Here is a 20,177-nt window from a genome sequence, read left to right as displayed (position 1 = left end):
GGCTGGCATTGTATAGAGACAAGGCTGATGACTAGGTTCAGAAAAAAATGCAAGCTTTCTTTCTCACATTTCTAAGGAGCCTTTTAGAGCAGAGGAGACAAATATTTCATGAATAGAAAAATACATTCTTTATTATAAGGCCACATTAAAGAGTTGTTGCGGTCATGGCTGCTTCTATTGGGCACATGGAAAAGGTGTACATGACATGGGAGATTTCTTAGACTTTTGATTAAACTGAAAGTCAACTCTATAGAATCTGACTACTGAGCGTGAATTAGCCAATATTACTGAAATCATTGGTTTCTAACATATTACCTATAGTATATAAAAGTATTAAAACAGTTTGAAACCAATAGTTTCCAGACTTCTTACTATGTAAATAATGAAAATACTTCTGCTATATTTAGAGATGTTATTTATTTTATTTTTAGACAGAGGGGAAGGGAGGGAGAAAGAGAGGGAGAGGAACATCAATGTGTGGTTGCCTCTTGCATGCCCCCTACTGGGGCCCTGGCCTGCAACCCAGGCATGTGCCCTAGACAGGGAACTGAACTGTTTGGTTCACAGGCCTTTGCTTAATCTACTGAACCACACCAGCCAGAGCTATCTGTGGTATATTTAAATCACTTTTCTAGCAAAGTAGCTAAATATGATTTAGATATTATGCTAACTCTGCTCACTTTCCTGAATAATCAAAAGGAATGAAATTTAAGTATGTATATAGATAGAACTTGTGAAATCCCAAAAGCCTAACACAGTGAGAGAGACATGCAGTTTCAATTTAGTAAAACAAACCATATGGCTAATTAAATATATATGTTTTCTATTGATCTCTCCACTAATTGCTAAAAATATATACACATGTTTTTGGGTAATCAGCAATTAATTTGGGTCATTCCCATCTAATATTTGACAAACTCCATCTTTTTCTCCCTTGTTGCTGAGATTAGCCCTTATGATTTGAAACTTTTATTTGTAAACTTGAGCTTCTTGTACTTTTATGGACTCACAAGTCCATCAAACAATAAAAAAATGTACCTCCATGAGCACATTGCATGTTGTCAAAGTAGTCCTGTGAACATATATTTTCTTTTGCTTTGCTATGTCAGACTCAGGTAAAATTAAAAATCCAAGGCTCTGTATCTTTTCCTGGAAGAACTGCATATGAAATTGAGAGGCACCCTCTGTCTCCTTATGAAGTGAATTGCCACAGTGCCAGGCCAAATGCTGCTGTTTGTACCGATCACTTCATTCCCTCCTTCTTTACATAATTCTTCCCCTCAAAGTACCCATCGTTTCAGAAACTATAGTTCTTCTCCTAAAGGCAGGAAGAAAACATAAAAATGGAAAAAAGATTGATCTAGATCTGTTTAATTTATTACTCTTAGAATGGGAAGTCTTGAGAAAAGCAGAAAATGATCTCTACATTTTGTAGTTATAAATGCTGTGTGGTACAAAACAAACACTCAACAAATACACCAGCAAGCTCATGCATTATCACCTAAATATTGAATCTGCCCTTTGGTGTGCTGATGTAGGGCAAATCCAGAAATTAAAGAAGGTTATTTAGGCCACATTTCATTCAACCTCATTTTTTTAGTATAGAAATACTGTGATTTGATGAAACAAAGAAAAAAGATGCTTTCAAATATAGTACCATACAATTTCACTTACGTGTGAAATTTAATGAACAAAATAAACCAACAATGAAAATAGAAAGACTCATAGATACAGAAAACAGACTGACAGCTGTCAGAGGGGAGGGTGTTGGGGGCTGGGTGAAGAGATGAAGGAATTAAGCAAAGGAAAGCAAATATCTCACAGACACAGACAACAGTGTGGGGATTCCCAGAGGGAGAGGGGGTGGGGAGGTAGAAGAGGGCGAGGGGGATACATACTGACAGAAAGAGACTTGACTTGCGGTGGTGAACAAACAACACAATAGACAGATGATGGGCTGTAGAATTGCACACCTGAAACCCATATAATTTTATTAACCAGTGTCAGCCCAATAAATTCAATAAAAATTTATAAAATAGATGAGAGCTTTACATGAAGACAGTATGAGCTTAAGGTATGCAAATTTAAACACTAAGTTCATTATCAATGAGGTTATAGAGTCTCAATAACATGTGTTTACCCTCCTTGCTTTTACAAGTCAGCATGATTTTATTGTAAGGCCTGCTTTGGCTGTAGCAAAGAGTTGAACACTTGGAACAAAAAAACGATATGCTGGCTTCCATCACTTTCCTGTAATTCATGAATATTAAGTTTTTCCAAAAGATTACCACCCTTGGGAATTTCAGGGGTTTTTATCCAGGTCTATTGTTACATGTATTTTATTTCCTGTCATTAAAAGAAGGCAATTGAGATTATTGAAATAAACTCAGAGTTTAAAAAAAAAGAGGATAAGAAAAAAAATTTTCCAAGTTTTTTCAAACCTACTGCACAGATACAAACTTAAAGCTACTCTTAAATCCAGTGTTAATGACACTGGACATAATGGCATTATGGTAGATTGCAGTGAATTCTACTGCATGTTTGGTTCTCTTTTTAAATGATTTTCTCATTTAAATGGTTCATATTTGTCTCTATTGTCTCACAGTTTGCACATACTGGAAACCAATTCCCTTGCCCTGGTGCAAAGAAAGGGGGTGTCTCCAGAACCGAAGTTGGGCATTATTCAAAACACCAGGTCAATGTCAAAGAGGACCTGAAGGCCCCTTCGAAACCTCTGCATTAATGTTGTTCTCCTGGCAAGCAGACAACTTCATCAGAGAATCCAGCGAAACAGAGTCTTCAAGTGGAAGTTGTGCATACAAGGAGCAAATGCACTTTAAAAATTGCTGACGGGCATAAAATCTTTTGATCTATAGATGGAAAACTCCAAAGCAGGAAGGATTCGGAGCATTCTGAGTCTGACTGACTCTGTGGTTTTGCCAAGCACTTATTCCCTGGGCTAAAATAAGTGGAAGTGATATTTTGAGAGCACAGCTGCAGAGGGGGGACGTGGTAAATTTCAAGGAAAATCTAGTTGGATCTTGAAGTTCCGATCTTAAAAAAAAGTAAGGTCCATGAGAGAAGTAATATTGTCTCCTGAAATTGCCCTATTTTAGTTAAGAGGTTAAAAAAAGAGAAAGCCCCCTTTACATTTATTCTTGAAAACAATTTTGAATCTCTATTGCTTAGAACAACGTAGTTGATGTTCTGAAGTTTCTCCCCCAAAGACCTCATTTCTTTTATGTTATAAATGTTGGAAAGAAGTAAGGCAATGAGTAAGCAGACAGAAGTGATGTGAAGAGACAGGCAAGCACACACAGGAGTAACGATGTCTTACATTATTATCTCCACAAACAGGTTCTTATGGTGACCAGTCAATGACAAAGCAGTTTCACAGGAAGCTTGTGTCAATGAGCAATGATGTTATGCCAGTATGGTAGCTACTTGTACCATGGAGTAGGAATGAATAACAATTAAGAATACTCAGGCAGAACTTTAAACATAAACAGTATTTTCTACAGAGAGTAATTAATGGTGGGGTATACTAATAGTAAAAGGGATTAGATATATAACGAGACCTCAGAAATTTAACACAGTAAATGATGCAGACATTCACTTTGAATAGAGTCTTAAGGATTGGGACTAAATGGAATAAAAATACAATAGCATCATGGTTATGAAGATGACCCCCTGAATCTCACTTACCTGGGTTTTGAAATCTAGCTCTGCAGAATTTACTAGATGTATGACCTTGAACAAGATACTTCAATAGTCTGTGCCTTAGTTTTCTTAGCTATACAATGGAGACTTTAATAGAACTTACTTTACAAATGTATTATGAGGATTAAATTAGTGAATATATGTAAAGCTCTTGGAATGGTGTCTGGCACCTAGTAAGCACTCACTAAATGCTATTGTTAGTAGCAGGGCCTGATAGTAAAAAGAAGGGCAACTGTAAGTTAGGCATCTGGCTCTGGTTCTGCAACTAGTTAAATTCCCTAGATCTTATTTCAGCCATCTGTCAAATGAAAGGGTTGGCCTAGATCATCTTTAAAGTTCCTTCCAACTTTGAAAACATACTGCTTTAAAACACATTGTTTTGGGGATGTGCTAAAACATGTGTTTTGGGGATCATGCAAATATATCAAGCAGAAGGTGATAATATTTTAGCAGAATATTTTTTTAAGATACTTAAGCACTTTCACAAAGATGTGTTTTACAGATTCCACTTCCTCATCTTGTATTTTCTCTTCAACCAAGTGCTGTTGGGAGTTCACAAGCCTCTACTCCAACGAAGTGGCCTTTGTCAAGGTTACAGTGATTTCTGTATTGCCAAGGCCAATGGCACTTCTTTGACTTTCTTGTGCTCACAACAGCATTGACACAGTTGATTTTCCTCCTCTTTCTCCACTTACCAGCCAAATTGTCTTCTTAATAGTTACACATACTATTTTAATCCTCTGCATAAAATCTCGAAATCTGAGCCAGTTGTGGAATGGGACTATACCAGATATTACATGTGTCTCACGGAATCCAATGGGGTCTATTCATGATATCTCATTAAATATTTGTTAGCGTATTTATTTTAAAGAAAGACAGGTTGATTCTTAATTTATAACACCTAAATTAGCACGACTGAATAGCCAAATGGAGAAAAACAAAAGAAGTGCTTGAATGTTTTAATAAAAGCATGTCCATCCAATAGTTTACCTGTCCAAAACTGATACACCTTTGTACGTGGGAAAGGAGTAACAGATGGACTTGTTTTTTAAATGGGAAATCCAAATGATTTTGATTCTTTAAAAAAATTGATTGTTGTTTATGTTAGGAACAACTAATCTACTGTATAAGTATTTACCAGTGTAAACTAAAGAAAATCCAGTCTCGGTTCAGTATATCTTATGTATCCTGTGGCAGCTGGTACTCGTAGCATTTGGAGGGCCTTTCTCTCTGCTAGACTGGATGCTGCCTATTCATGGATCACCACGTAAAGCCAGTAAGACCCTTAAAATGTACTCAGTTGAATTTTTTAACACAACTGTTAATATTGTCTTTTAAAAATTAACTGAACACTTTCACAAACATCCTTTACTTGATTCTTACAATGATACCATGAGGCAAATATTTTTATTCTTATGCATATTTTCTACCTCAGGAAAATGTGTTCTGTGAAAGCAAAGATTTTGAAAAAATGTTTGCAAGGCTACACCAGGTGACTGACTAGGTTTAGATCATTCATAGGGTAGTTGGTAGAATCAGTACCTGAAAAATAGGACTTGAAAACTTATTATTCAGTTTCCAGATCAGAATATTTATAACTATGAATGCATAAAGAGTAATTAATAATAAACTTGACAAACTAATAAATATCATTACTTTTTGTATTTCAACTCCCACCTTTATTTCTTGTAAGCTGAATAAAATTCTATTCTGGACTCTTAAGGAAAAATTTAACAGGTATTTCTATGTTAATCATAAACCTATTATCTGAGATTCTGATAAGACTTAGAATGGCATCTCATCAGAAATTAACTCAATTATTGTAAAAGGAGCCATATTTATTCCTTACACTTTTTTATGTAGTCAGGAATTCAGATAATTTAAATTCTTATTTCAGAAGAAAGAGGTAGAAAAAAGTTGTTTAGTAGGTCCTGACCAGAGTTTATTTCTTATGGTACCATGTGTATATAAGAACTGAGATATCTGATTAATGATTTCTAAAGCTTTTGCAAAAATCTGTGCCACTTGAACATAGGAATACATTTGCGTCCCCTTAAGACTTAATATTTATGTCAAATGAAGGACATTTGTCTTTTTCTCCTATTTGTTTTTGAATATGTGGGTTTTAGAGAGACAACGTGGCCAAAGTTCTGCACACTGACCAAAGCTGACTATGTCAGAAATTTCTGGGTGGCATTTGGCCTTAATAACAAGCACTTGTGTGGTGAAGACCTCTCAGCTGCAGCCACATTCAGAAAAGGACTTTCTATGCCTCCATCACCAAGCATTCGAAAGATGCTATTTCCACACTGTCCTCACGTTAGATTCCAGATCTACACCTCTCATATGTCTTTGGGCCAAGACTGCTCTCAACCTGAATCTGTTTGTGTCAGGGGCTAGGAGTTCATCAGATGGTTCTTGAATGACTAGGAGGTGCACCCTTTCTTAGACTGCTTAATGGCTTCCAAGACTAGGAGGAGTACCTTTGAATCTCAGAAAAGAACCATGAGGCTCTCCGTGGCAGCACAAACTCTTACATAGTTGAATTTTTTGGATACTTCCCATAAAAGTACTATCTCTTTTCTAAGTAGCTTTAAAAGCTTTATTGGAGGTGGTAATATTTTAGGGAGTGTTTCAGTAGTAGAATAGGGTGCTTTTTCAAACTGAAGGACCAAAGAAAGACATGAAGGAAAAACATGGTCCTAAGTACAGATGTAACCTGAGAAAAGTATCTGACATGGGAGTCAAATTATCAGGAAAGGATAATAAATATACTCACCTAAGACAAGTGTACTTTGAAGAAGGTGAAAAAGTGACAAATTTGTTAACAGGGGTAGGGTATCAGTTAAAACCCTCCTAGACCCCTTATATTTTAAATAAGCTATTTCCATCCCTTTTAGTTTTAACATCACATTCCTTGGCTTGGTGTGTCAGTAGTTGGAGCATTGTCCTGTACATCAAAGGTCGTGGGTTCGATTCCTGGTCAGGGCACATACCTGGGTTGCACGTTTGACCCCTAGTCAGGGAACATTCTGGAGACTACAAGTTGATGTCTCTCTTTTTCCCTTCCTCTCTAAAATCAATAAACATATCCTTGGGTGAGGATTAAAAAAGAGAAAAAAATGCAAGGAGATTTTTTAGTTTATTTAAATAACCTAAAACAATGTTCATAGTGCTCCTAAAAAAAGACACTTTTTAATAGTATGTAAATGATAGAAAAGAAATTCCACAAATAGAAGCATGAAATCCATTTGGAATGGCTAAATGAACCCGACTGTGTGTGGGCGATAGTAATTTGAAATACACTCTATCATTTTGTGCAACACATACTCTCCTTTTTTTCCCCACTTGGATATTTGAAGGAATATGTAATACATATGGTTTTCATTCATTCAGACTTGAGGTATTAAAATAGGCCTCAGATTAAGTATTCATGTATCATGAGCCAGTTATTTCTGTTGAAAATGTCTCTTTTCTTGACCAAAAAAAAAAAATTACACTAAATCTGAACCCAGAGTTGTCGGTTTATATCACCAACTCCTAGTCTAAAAAACACATATTCCTTTGGCATATGAAACATTCTAAGTCTTACCAACAACCTTCTGGCATGATTAAAGGTCAAGTTCCTCCATTTTCTGTCATCCTTTGTGACCACTCTATGCTGTGATAAAATAATCACAAGATATCGATCATTTCTATTTAGCTCCCTGTTCCAAGGTTCAGAGCATTTCACTACATCCATCTTAGGAGCTCCAGATTTAAAAGGTCTCCCTTTATGCCTCTTACTCAGCTTTACAAAATAATTTTTCTTTTCATCAAATACATAGAAATATGTCTTTAAAAAAATCAAACAAAATACAAAACAAAGAACACAAGACAAAAACAGAAAGTTTTATTTTTAATGGGTGTCACTTTTCATTTTACACACAATACCACCCATTGGTTTCCAGATCAGCTTCTTTTGTCCATTAACTGGTTCATTTTCATTTGCCATGATTTATGTCATTTTCCCCTTCAATAGATGTTTTCATTGCCACTTTTTTTTTTTTTTAGGAAAAAGAAGAGAAGAAAGATTACATCGAAGCACTGGAAGCCAGATGTCACGGCCTTCATTCTCACCAGGAGGAGCCACCAGCGGCCCAGTGCTACAGGGTCTGAGGAGATGAGCTGCAAGGCGCTCCTGTAACCCCAACAGGGGAAGCTTCCGCTGTGGCTGCTCCTGGGGTGGCTTGTAGCTCACCCTCCGCGATACCAAATGCCACTCCGACAGCAGCCTGCTGGTGTCGGCGCTTGTCTTTGCATGCCGTCATTCAAAGGGCCGCACTGTGAAATAGCTCCAGAATGTGCCTTGTAACATTTAGTCACAATAAGGGCATTTACATCCCTCCCAAATATTCTTTTTTGTGTGTGAGAACATTTAAGTTCCTCTCCCTTAGCAAATTTCTGTTACATAAGACAGTGTTATCAAGTATAGTCACCATGGTCTGCATTAGGTCTTCTGATCTTATTCATCTCATAACTGAAAGTTCACATCCTTTACCAATCTCTTCCTATCCCCACCTCCAACCTCCAGCCGCTGGCAATCACTTTTCCACTTTCTGTTACTATGAGTTCAACTTATTTTTAAATAATTCTACATACAAGTGACAGCATGCACTGCTTGTCTTTCTGTCTGGCTGATTTGACTTCCCATAATGCCCTTAAGTTTCATCCATGCTGTTGCAAATGTCAGGATTTCCTTCTTTTTTTAAGGCTGAGTAGTATTCCATTATAGATACATACTGCATTCTCTTGAGCCACTCATCCTCAGCAGATTCTTAGGCTGTTTCCATCCCTTCAGTATTGTAAGGAATGCTGCTAGGGACATGGGAGTACAGACATAATTCGCGATAATAACTTTGTTTCCTTTAGATATATGTACTCCAATGTGGAATTGCTGGATCACATGGTAGTCCTATTTTTAATTTTTTGAGGAACCTCCACGCTGTTTTCCATAGTGGCTGCACCAGTTTACTGTCCCATTGGCAGTGCACAAGGGTTCTCTTTTCTCTCCATCTTTTCCATAATAGCCACCATAACAGGCATGAAGCGATGTCTCATTGTGGTTTGGATTTGCATTTCTCTGATGATTAGTGGCATTCAGTACCTTTTCATGTACTTGTCCATTTAAATATGTACTTTGGAAAAATGTCTATTTAGGTCCTTTGTTCACTTTTTATTGGGCTGTTTTTTGATATTGACTTGTGTGAGTTCCTTGTGTTATGGATATTAGCCTCTTGTCAGATATGTGGTTTGCAAAATATTTTCTCCCAGTTCATATGTTGCCTTTTTATTATATTGATGGTTTTCTTTGATGTGCAGAAGATATATGCCCTTGGCCCTTAGGACAGGAAACATATTCTACTTGTGCTCCTGCAGCTTACTGAGCTCAATTGAGGTTATTACTTTCTGAGCTGTTTTATACATCGGGAGTAAGCTCACTGCCTTTTCCCTTGACCATTTATTTAATAAGGAGAATACGATTACCCCAAATTGAATTTTCCTGGACCATGTACAAATGGTTATTAAAAGTGTCATAGCAATGACTTGTTAATAGGAAAACATATGTAAATAATCAGGATGCTATGGATATTCAATATTCATATTCAAGCCCTAACCCTTGGTATGTATGAAAGTGATCTTATTTGGAAATAGAGTCTTTGATAACGAAATCAAGTTAAAGTGAGAGAAACAAACATGTCTCTGATGAGCTAAAATCTGAGTGTATTATATAGAAGATACACAGTCATGAGTGAAGATATGGCTGTCTAAATTCAATGTTGCAAAGAACCCTCCTCCAGAAATACCTTTCCAGGAAAGGCCACCCCTCGAGCTGGCTATTTGCTATGTGCTTCACTGGGAGGACTGGGTAGCCTATGGCCCATTGAATATGAAGACCACGTGCAGATACCTAGTGTTTCTGGATATTTGGTTAGTGCTTGTTAGGCATAGCTTTTTCATATGAGCACTGGTGAGGGCTACTCGGGTCAAATCACAAATGACTTTGGGTTTGACTGCTTGGGGACAGGGATCATTCTGGGTAGCCCCTCTTATCCCAATAGTTTGGCACAGTATCTGCCAGATGGTAGGAACCCAAATATGGTAGATGAAGTAGTGAGTAGATATTAGATATGTGTAAAGTTGGTTATGAAGGAAGAAGAGTCTATAATAAAAACTGAGCAAAAATATTAGCACCACTTTTTTGAAAGCAACATTATAGTTTATAAGGATATTCATATACATGACTTTTTTAACACCGTTCTGTCAAATAGAGAATGATTCCCTTTATTTGGACACCATTCAATAAGGAGAATATAATTACCCCAAACTGAGTTTCTATTCTCTCTATTTGAACACCATTCTGTCAAATAGAGATATTATTCTGTCCATTTTATGAACAGGAAATTAAGGCTCAGAAAGTTTTAAATGATGTGTCCAAGGTCACGCAACTGGTGATTGGTGTAAAGGTGACAGAGGTGATTACCAGACCAAATCTCAGTGCCAGCTTCTATGCTCTGTCTCCTATATCATAATCAGCTTTTGGGGAAATCCTCCATGGGTCTTGAGAAGACTCTAGACCTCATTGTAAATTGCTGTGTGCCTGGAAATTACTCATTTCAAAGGTTTCTATCGCAGTCTGTGCACTTTAAGTGGTGCTGAAAAACATCTGAAACCCCCTTTCTCATTCGAACAACATGAGAGTACATGTGGTCATGTTTAAATCAGACCAGAAACTGTCAGGGAAAAAGTCCCTGTTTAAATCCAAGGAATTGGTTTTATAATTATACAACTAAAATTCTAACCAGATGCGGTCTCAAATGAATTATGCTAATTAGTTCCTTTCTTTCTCTCTTAAAGATTACAAAAATGTTACGCTATCTATACTATAATATTCTAGACATTCTTAACTAAATACCACCCACTCTCTTGATTAAATATTTTCTTTAAAGCTAGTTTTTATGATCATCTAATACATAAAGCCTGTTGTACTGGACTGGATGTGTGAACTGCTCGGAATCTCTCTGCATGAAGGAGCAGCTCCTGAACTCTGCCTCCACCGACACGTCATTCAGAATGACCGTGTGCAGCCGGCCCGGCAACACTGCCGCTTTGTCTTCTGCACCCATGCTTGGTGAATTTCACTCCTGTCTTAGGAATCCGGAATTTGGAATGGGGTCAGAGAGATGGCAAGGGCCATTAAGGCTGAATCACATAACTGCAGTGTTCTAGAAAGGAGGTCCAGGATCCCTGGCAACCAAGGTCCCTAAGAGTTCGCCTGATCTGAAACTGGTTGCAAGAAATTCCAAAAGATCTGCTAGAAACAAATCAATTAAAGACTAATTGTGAGAGCATAAGCCTGATCAGGATACAATGTAACCACCTCCTTACGGAGGAATAATAAAACCACTTAGATATTTTATAGTCATGCTATCCCCTCTCACGCACACTACGCTGGACAAAAATAACAAGTCACACTTAACACTACTGAACTGTGATACTTAAAAATGGTTGACATGACAAATTTCATGTTATGTGTTTAGTACCATCAGCCCCCCCCAAAAAAAAACAAAAAATAACTTCCTAGTTGAGAATATAGTATTATCCAGTTGAGATCCTCTGTTTCTGATTGATGGAAACTTAGTAAAATTTACTGGTTATCACAAAGAAATCAGTGAGGCACATACTGTGGCCCTGAGTAATGATAAAATGTAGTATTAAAGAAATTGTCAGCACCCCATGGGAGGACAAGGCAGAAGAAAACCACTCCAACTATCTCCTGTGTCTTCATTTCACTTGTTTCAAATTCAAAATACTGTATGTTGGTGCAGGAAAAGGGAACTCACATTTGTGAAGTGGTGATTGAGTGCCAGACCCATTTGAATTGATCTCATTTCAAAATATCATGTATGCCATTGAACTGCACTTAAAAGGGTGAATATGGTATGTGAATTATATCTCAATTTTTAAAGATATGTATAACTCTTCATCATAGAACTGAGTAAATTTCTAGATAGATTTTTTTCTCATAAAAAATTCTTTTAAATTCCACCAGATGAAAGATTACAGACAATGAAAAGTCATTATCTTTGTCATCATCTCACTGTTGTGATCTGAATGCTTATCTAACTTGACTGTTTCGGAGCGTACTGTTTACCTTCAGAGTACAGGACAAAACAGTCAGCTGGAACATTCTGCTGGTAGCTAAGAGTGAAAGCCGTCAGCTCTTTGTTCTTGTCTGTCCGCTCTTTGTCTGTCACGGAAATTGATGCTGGTGTTTACAAGGGATGACTGATGCCCTCAGGAGTGATTGTAAACAGCGCTGACACTTACATTTCAGAAGTACTGCTGATGCTACGGAACATGAGGTCCTCAAATTTCAACCTGAAGGCCAATTTTACTGAATTCAAAACTAATTTCAGCAAAGAATCTCACCATTAAACTAATTACCTACGTTAGAATACCAATATCATAGAATTCTGGAATGGAGAACGCTTACAGATGTCTTGTGATGTACTTGCTCCTCTTACAGATAAAGAGAGAATAATTTAACCTTACCACTTTTGTTTTCAAAACAGAAGTCATTACTGGTGCCTAGGGAGCGGCTTCCGTCTCACCACATTGCCACATGGGGCTGAAATTTGGAATGTTTATGTCTTACACAATTCCCACCCTAAAGTCTACTTCTAGAAACAGCAGCTCTCCTTAATGGGATTATCTCTAGTGTACACATTTTCAGTGACTCCAGATATTTATATTGTTAAAAAAACAACGTCTGGACTAGCCCACATTACCTTTCAATGGTTTGTCTCCTACCATGGGTGAAATTTAAAACTGTAATGGGGAATCTAGTGTTCATAGTTTTAACTGTTAGATTTCATGTATAAATATAAATATAAATATATATATATATATATATATATATATATATATATATATATTCCCCCCAAAAGTGTGTGTTTTTTGTTGTTTTTATGTCTTCATTGTCATTGTTGTTATTCTGGTGTTGCCTTTAAGAGAAATGTAATTACCATAAGGGATAGTGAGGTCGACAATGGTGCATGTTGTCATCAGGAAAGGGGAAAAAAATCAATTTCCAGGTTCCAGTCACAAGTGTCACCAAGTGGAACTAGCAATAATAATACCTAAAGTTAATGGAGTACCGTGTTATGAGTCTTAAATGAATTATAATTCAAATAGCACACTTTCAAAAGTAGGAGTTATTTCTAATCCCACATCTCCTTTGAGGAAATTGGAGCTAGAAGTTGGAGAATTTGCCTAAGGTTACTACCAAGGGTTGCTGCCAGACTGGACTCTGGTAACCAGCTCTAGAGCCTCAACTCAGGCCTTTAATAGCTAGGTTCTACCTGCAAACCCCAACGGTCCCTCCCCAACCCATTACGGCTGCAAGCATTCTTCACTCTCTCCTACGAGCAAGACGGACTTGGGACTAAGGAGGAGTGATGGAGATGACAGGAGAACAGGGGCTGCTATGCTCTGTCCTTCTCTCCTTCCCCTCTGTTCCTCTCCAGAATTAATGTCCATCTGCCCCGCCATCCACAAATGCCTCACAAGCATGACTGTAGGACTATATGGTGTTCCGCATTGTATCTTCAGCATCTAGTATGACATAGACATGTACTAGGCCCTTAATATTTGCTGAATGGATGAATGAAAGAATCCTTGCAGGGTTGTATAAAATAAAACAATGCACTGGACATGAAGAGCTTAACATAAGACCTGACACATACTAGATGCTTAATAAATATTAGTTGTTATTCTACTGTCCATATTACTTTTGCCTACAATATATAATTCTAAGCAGAACATAGATATTTTTATTTCATCGCTCTACTATTACTTATTTAATCAATCTCTTATTATAGGACCTCTCCAATTTGTTAATTTCGTTATTAAGCCTAGTTCATTCTGTTATTAAGCCTAGTTGTGATCCTTTTATTCACATTGCAAACAGAAGTATAAGAAAGATAATTCTTATTTCATCCCAACACACATGTAAAATTATTCCTTTTTGATGAATTCCTGGAAGTGTAATTGTTGGGTCAAACTGTATATAACATTCTAAATTTTTTATGGTTATTTAAAAGGACCACAGTTCTAAAATCTCTCATAAAAATGTTCATCAGTCATGACACAGAACAGATTTTCCAGTTGCTTTTCCTGGAATAAAGTAATCCAATAAAAGAAAGATATTATATGAACAAGGAGGTTCTTCCAATATCATTTAAAATTGTAACAAATTCAAAACCAAAATATCCTGCAGTGATGAAGTGTTTAACTAAATTATTATAAATCAACATAATGAAATACTACGTAGCCATTAAAGCCATTTGACGACTGTATGGAAATGTGGAAAATACAGAGACTTGGGGAAATGTTTGACATGTATGAAATGCTTGAGGGGAAAAGTCAAGGATGGGAGAAAATTTTCAAAAATGATTACAGTAACAGTGGGGTCATGCTTTTCTTTTCCAAAAATAATTAAGTGTGAGAAGTGATGACATTCTAATAAATTTTTTGTTTATGGCAAACAGGAGTAGGCAGCGTAAATGGGATCATTCAGTGAAATTACAAATTTTAAAGGTTCACTGTGTAAAAGCCAGCCATTAACTTGTACTGGATAGTTAGTTGGTATTAAATAAGTATTTTAAAGAGCATGCTTAACACATTTTGTAATGAATTAACAATGTGAAAAACTAAGTTTTCTACAAATTAGTGAAATGAAATTACGAATTCCCTCTTCTAACACCTATCAAAATCAGCCTTCTGTGTCAGAAGCAACACTATTGTAAGCAGGGCATTCGGAAAGTACAGATGCTATTCATAGTGCTGGCTATTAAAACATTGTGTTAAGGTGATGCACAGTGTCCTTGTTCTAGTCATTTTCTTTCTAGGAAATGGACCAAGTCCTGCTTACCATGACCTTGGGAAATGCACAGGGGCTGTGAGGCTTCCCTCTATTTCCTCCCTCTCCTCTACTTCAGCCTCATTATCAATTGTCCAATCTTTTTCAAGTTCTGAATTTTTTAAATATTTGTGAGAGAGGGGAAGAGAAAGAGAGGGAGAGAAACTTCATTGTGTGGTTGCCTCCCATGCATCCCCCACTGGGGACCTGCCCTGCAACCCACGCATGTGCCCTGACTGGGAATCGAACTGGCAACCCTTTGGTTCACAGGCCCGCACTCAGTCTACTGAACTACACCAGCCAGAGCTTTGAGTCAGTCTTTAAAGGAACCACTTAAAGTCTGACCGCTGACCCACTTTGAAGGCTGGATCACCTTGGCGATTAAGCAGTCTCTCCAGGTCTTGGCATCCTCAAGTATCTAAGACAATAACAACACATATATCATTTAGAGGTTGTGTGGGTTAAATGAGAAAACGGGGCAAAAATCCTGCCAGACAGCAAGCCCTGCTGAACATGTGCCCTCTGCCTTCTCAGGTGAAACTTGGGGCAAAGGCTCCTCACTGGCTCTGAATCATTTTCAGGTTAAGGACCATTTGGGAATCTGAGTTGGATGAGTGGAGTTTGCAAAGAAAAGCAGGTTCATCCATGAAAAACCTGGTAAATAATTTCATGGATTTCAAAGGCCCTGGGGAAGACTTTCCTCGAACTTCCCAGGCCTCCACAGACCCATGGCTAACCCCCCCAGCCAGTACAGAATCCCTAGTGAGGACCAGCGACCGTCAGCATGACAGAGGACGAAGGCAAAGAGATCAGGAGGTGGAGAATCAAAGGAGAAGAAAAATAACTAAAAGACAAAAGTTGAAAGATGTGGAAACTTGGTTAGGGCACAGACGACGTAAGAAATATGGATCCATCTGTAGTCATTGTCCCCAGCCTAAATTATATACTAATTAGCGTGGATTTCAGTAATTCGAAGAGCGCTTAAATAATTCATTGTGGCCTTGGAAACATTTGACAACAAAGTGCACGCTAATCCGAAATATAATCAAATTGTAAAAGCCAAGCTGACCTCGCAGATGTCGAGGCTGAATAATTGAAGTCAGTCGTCCCGAGCCCCGCATCCAGCGCATTATGCTGACCAGGCGACGCCCTTGCGCTGGGCTTCACCGGTCAGAATTATGGGATCTGTAGGCTTCTTTGAACCACTTTCACAAATTAGCTTAATTATTTACTGCTTTCTCAATGCAGATGAAATGATTCTGTTAAAAAAAAATGTCTCACAGAAAAGAGAAGACAATGTCAAAGTCAAGTGGGAGCTCTCCCTGCTGGCCCTTCTGCTGAGGCTGTGTCCTTGCTGTGTGTCGGCTCTGACCCAGGGGCAGACTGCCCGCATTTCTGCTCTTGTCCTGCTGCTTTCTCTTTCTTGATGTCAGCCCCCCAGCTAATGGAGGGGGCCTGATTTAATGTGCACTCTCAAGGCTGGAGTCCAGCGGACCTGGACACTCTGGAGGGCCCAGTCTGGCTCCCACAGGACCTGTTTCCTGTCTCCGGGCATAAGCATGATTTCTGTCGGCAAAGGGTGAGGGTGGGCTTTAACCAAGTCATATATTTCAACCCCGTGGTGGTTCTCCACCAGGGTCGATATTGCCCTGGGGTTTTTTTTTGGCAATGTCTAGAGACATTTTCAGTTGTCACAGCTGGTGGGCAGGGGGAAGGGATTGCTGGTGGCATCTATTGGGTAGAGTCCAGGGATGTTGCTGAGTATCCTACAATGCACAGGACAGCCCCCACAACAAATTGTCAGGCCCTGAATACCAACTGTCCCAAGGCTGAGAAACGCTGCTATAACCCCAAAGTTAGACTACAGAGGACTTAGGCTAAGGTTCACGGTAAGGGTAATGAAACAGGAATCCTGGGTGTTTGGTGTGGAGCTTATAACATCTCCACCTGTCTTGGACTGTCCGCTTCTAGGCTTGGCCTAGGAGACAAAAGTAAGCCCCTCTCTGGTTAAACTAGTGTGCTCGAGTTCTGTGCTGCAGGTATGATCCCTGCCCCCGGCACTGCTCTGGAGAGGCAGGGCTTTGTTCAAGCTGCAAGGTCGCTGACACTCGCAGCCCAGGCTGTCTTGGTTAAACCTCTCCAAAAACAATGATAACATTAAACAAACCTTCTAATGGTAATTAGGAGAACTATGTAATAATAAGGATAGATATGTAGAGTGTATGAGTAGTAGGATAACAACTTATAAGGAATCCAGAAATGCCCAAAGTCAGAGAGGTTAGGTAGCTTGCCTGAATATTCTGCTCCAAATTATAGCCTGTTGGGTGATCTTCTGACCTATTATTTGCTCTAAAATCTTTGCTCCATTTTCCTTTCTTTGTTTTTTTTTCTCCTAGTCTTGTTTGCCTTCCTGGTTCTGATACCATTCTTCAACCAGAATGAAATGGTTGTATCCCCAGCAAGGAAGATCTTCCAGTCCCCAGGATGGGGACTAAGACGAGGAGTATTTTCAAACTGCATTTATGACCACTATCTTTTAGTAAAATACCTATAATGGATATGATATTCTGAAATAGAATGTGTAAAAGAACAGAAAATGGGAAGCATCCATTACATAGAAAGCACTCTTTACACAGTAAGCATCACTATAGTTATTTTTGTGAAAAGCCTCTTGTTGTTTTTTACTGATATTTGAGAGAGAAAGGGAGAGAGAAACATCAGTGGCCTCATGTTGGTGCACTGACTGGGAATTGAACCCACAACATTTTGGTGTACAGGACAACACTCCAACAAACTGAGCCACCTGGCCAGGGCTTGGAAAAGTTTTGTTCTGTGCTCCTGGCTACACGGAGGATTTTCACTTTATGCCTACCATACTAGCTATCTACTAAATTTCACCTGCAAATTTAGTTTATATAAGCATATAGATTATGTAGCATATTAACTTCAAGGAGAATGTGTGTGTGTGTGTATGTGTGTGTGTGTGTGTGTGTGTTGGATAATAATTCCCAACATCTGAAGTTGTGCTGTTCGAAATGATGGAGTGCTTCACAAAAGTATGGGCCAACTTCTCAGAAGTACCTAACAGCTCACCTTCATTCTTTAAGATAACTTCTTAAGTCAATTTCTAGGATTTTGTGATCACAGAGTAGGTCAGGTCTGTGTTCTTATACGAGGAGCTTCTGGAACATCAATCTAGTTTTCCAAAATCTGATTTCTGAAAGAGTCATGTCTCAACACTTCTAACATTTGAGGTTTTGTTCAGCATGCTTAGAAAACATAAAAAGCATCTGGGATTCTTAGAATGACTCATAGTAATAGCAACCCTCTATTTCTACTAATGTTTATATTGGTCCTAAAGCCTTTTCAAGTGTTTATTGGAGTTTATGCAGTCTATTTCACATGAGAAACAAAGCATCACAGAAAGCTGATACAGATCTAGGAGCCATGTACTGTAATTCCCTTTAAAGTATGAAACAAACAACATACCATATTTAACATAAAGGCCCGAGACTACAACCAGGATGAGGAAGGAGAAGAAAGTATGCGTGATTGCAAACTCAGTAAATATATCAATGAGTTTTCCAAATGGCTGATGGAAGGGAGATAACATCATTGGCTGGTTTGTCAGATGCTGCCAAACAGAGCTAATTTATCAGTGGCACCCCTGGCATGCTATAGCTAATCACGTCCACACAAAGTAACCGGGGATAAGAAGATACAAGTATCAAGAGAACATTTTCTGAATTTCCATTTCCACTCTTCAAAGCCCTTCAGGGACTTTTTTTTCCAGGCTGTCAATGACAATTGCTTGCTGCCTGGGAACACTGTAGGCTCTCAACATCTAAGAAGCAACGAATGAATACATGACCAAAGATATGCAAATGTAGGTGTATTTTTGATCCTTCACATGGCAGGCTACTTATAAAATGTGTCCATTCCAGAAATACTTATAAAAATATACTTTCCATTAATTTCATGTCACATGGGAATTGAGAAGGTTCAGGTTTACGGATTTTGTATTCACTTACAAATTAATACATTCAGATGATATTGGTAATGGCTCTGTAGACTCACTGGCTTTGAAGCCATTTGAAAAATAAACGTTTTATCTTTCAAAAACAAGTTGTGTTTTGCCAAGAGTAAAACTGCCGAACACAAACACATTACAAATGGATTTTTCTTTAATGATGTTCCAAATGTGATTTCTCTGCTTGTGCTATTTCCATTTTATGCACTTGTATGTAAATTGTACTTTATGGAATCAGGCAGATGTGGGGGAAAAAAATCTCCCTACTCTCTTCATTGTTTCCTTGTTTTCTTCCACGCTGGAAAATTTATGAGCACGATGACCCAGAAGTCATCGTCGTGGTACCAAGTGGCCTGGTAGATGACAACCTCCGAGTTTAAGGTATTGAACATTTACCCAGCATGTGCTAAGTGCTTCACATGTTTACTGGGAAGTTAGAGTATTCTAGGTGCTGCACATCACAGACTTTGAGGGACCTCCTGTTAGCCGGGCTTCCAAATGGGACGAGATACTATTCCTACCTTCACAAATTCACACTAATTAGTCTACCACCACATAGGACCTTTGGAAAAAAAGTGGTTAGACCTTTTTCTGCTTCTGCTATGTTTCCTGCCTTCCAGTTGAAAGTGTTCAGTAGGTTCTGAGATAGCTCATCTTTAGAAACTTGTTCCATGTGTCCCTGACTGGACGGTTTGTATTGTCTTCAAAATATCTTTGGTTATGATCACACAAGCCCTAAGAGGAAATGAAATTCTTCAGAACTGTCAACATGAAGAGGCGGGTGAGTCTGTACTCGATTTCAGTGTGGGAAACCTCAAGTGTCATTCTAACTTTCTCTAGCTCTCCAGGCGTTAGTTGTCTCCTGTGGGAATGAGCTGGGACTAGGTGCTGCTGACCACAACCTCCGGGCCCCATTCTATGGGTCTCTCGACATGGCGTGTGAGGTCACGGCACACTTATTCAGAACAATCTGGGACACAAGTGGACTGAAATGAAACTTTAAAAAGTCCCTGTCCTACAGCACGTTTTCACCTCTATTCACAGGCACTAGGAGTTCCTTCCTGGCCATGAAAGAATTAATGTATTCTCCTTCTCAGCAGTTCATGTACTCTTTGATGACATTCAGGCTGTGAAAGCTATCCAACACCCCTACCCCCACCTGAGAAACACATCAGCTTGTGTAGGAGCGATAAAAAAGGCTCCACTCACCACGTGTGCAGGGTTACGTTCATGTCAACTCAGTCATATACACGTGCGTCTGTGTGCACAGCTCTGCGTTTATACCCATATGTGCACGTGCATCTATAATATGTTTTGTGTTTACGGGCCAGGGCTGTGTTAAATGCTCTACGCACATTTTTCACGTTGAGTAATCCTCACAACAAACCTACAACACAAATATTGTTTGTCCCATTTTCCAGATTTAAAAAGCAGAGCTTAGAGACAAGTCATAATTTGTCCAAA

The sequence above is a fragment of the Phyllostomus discolor genome, chromosome 10 (genome assembly GCF_004126475.2).
Source record: "Phyllostomus discolor isolate MPI-MPIP mPhyDis1 chromosome 10, mPhyDis1.pri.v3, whole genome shotgun sequence".
NCBI classification, from domain to species: domain Eukaryota; kingdom Metazoa; phylum Chordata; class Mammalia; order Chiroptera; family Phyllostomidae; genus Phyllostomus; species Phyllostomus discolor.
This window is presented reverse-complemented; position numbering follows the sequence as displayed.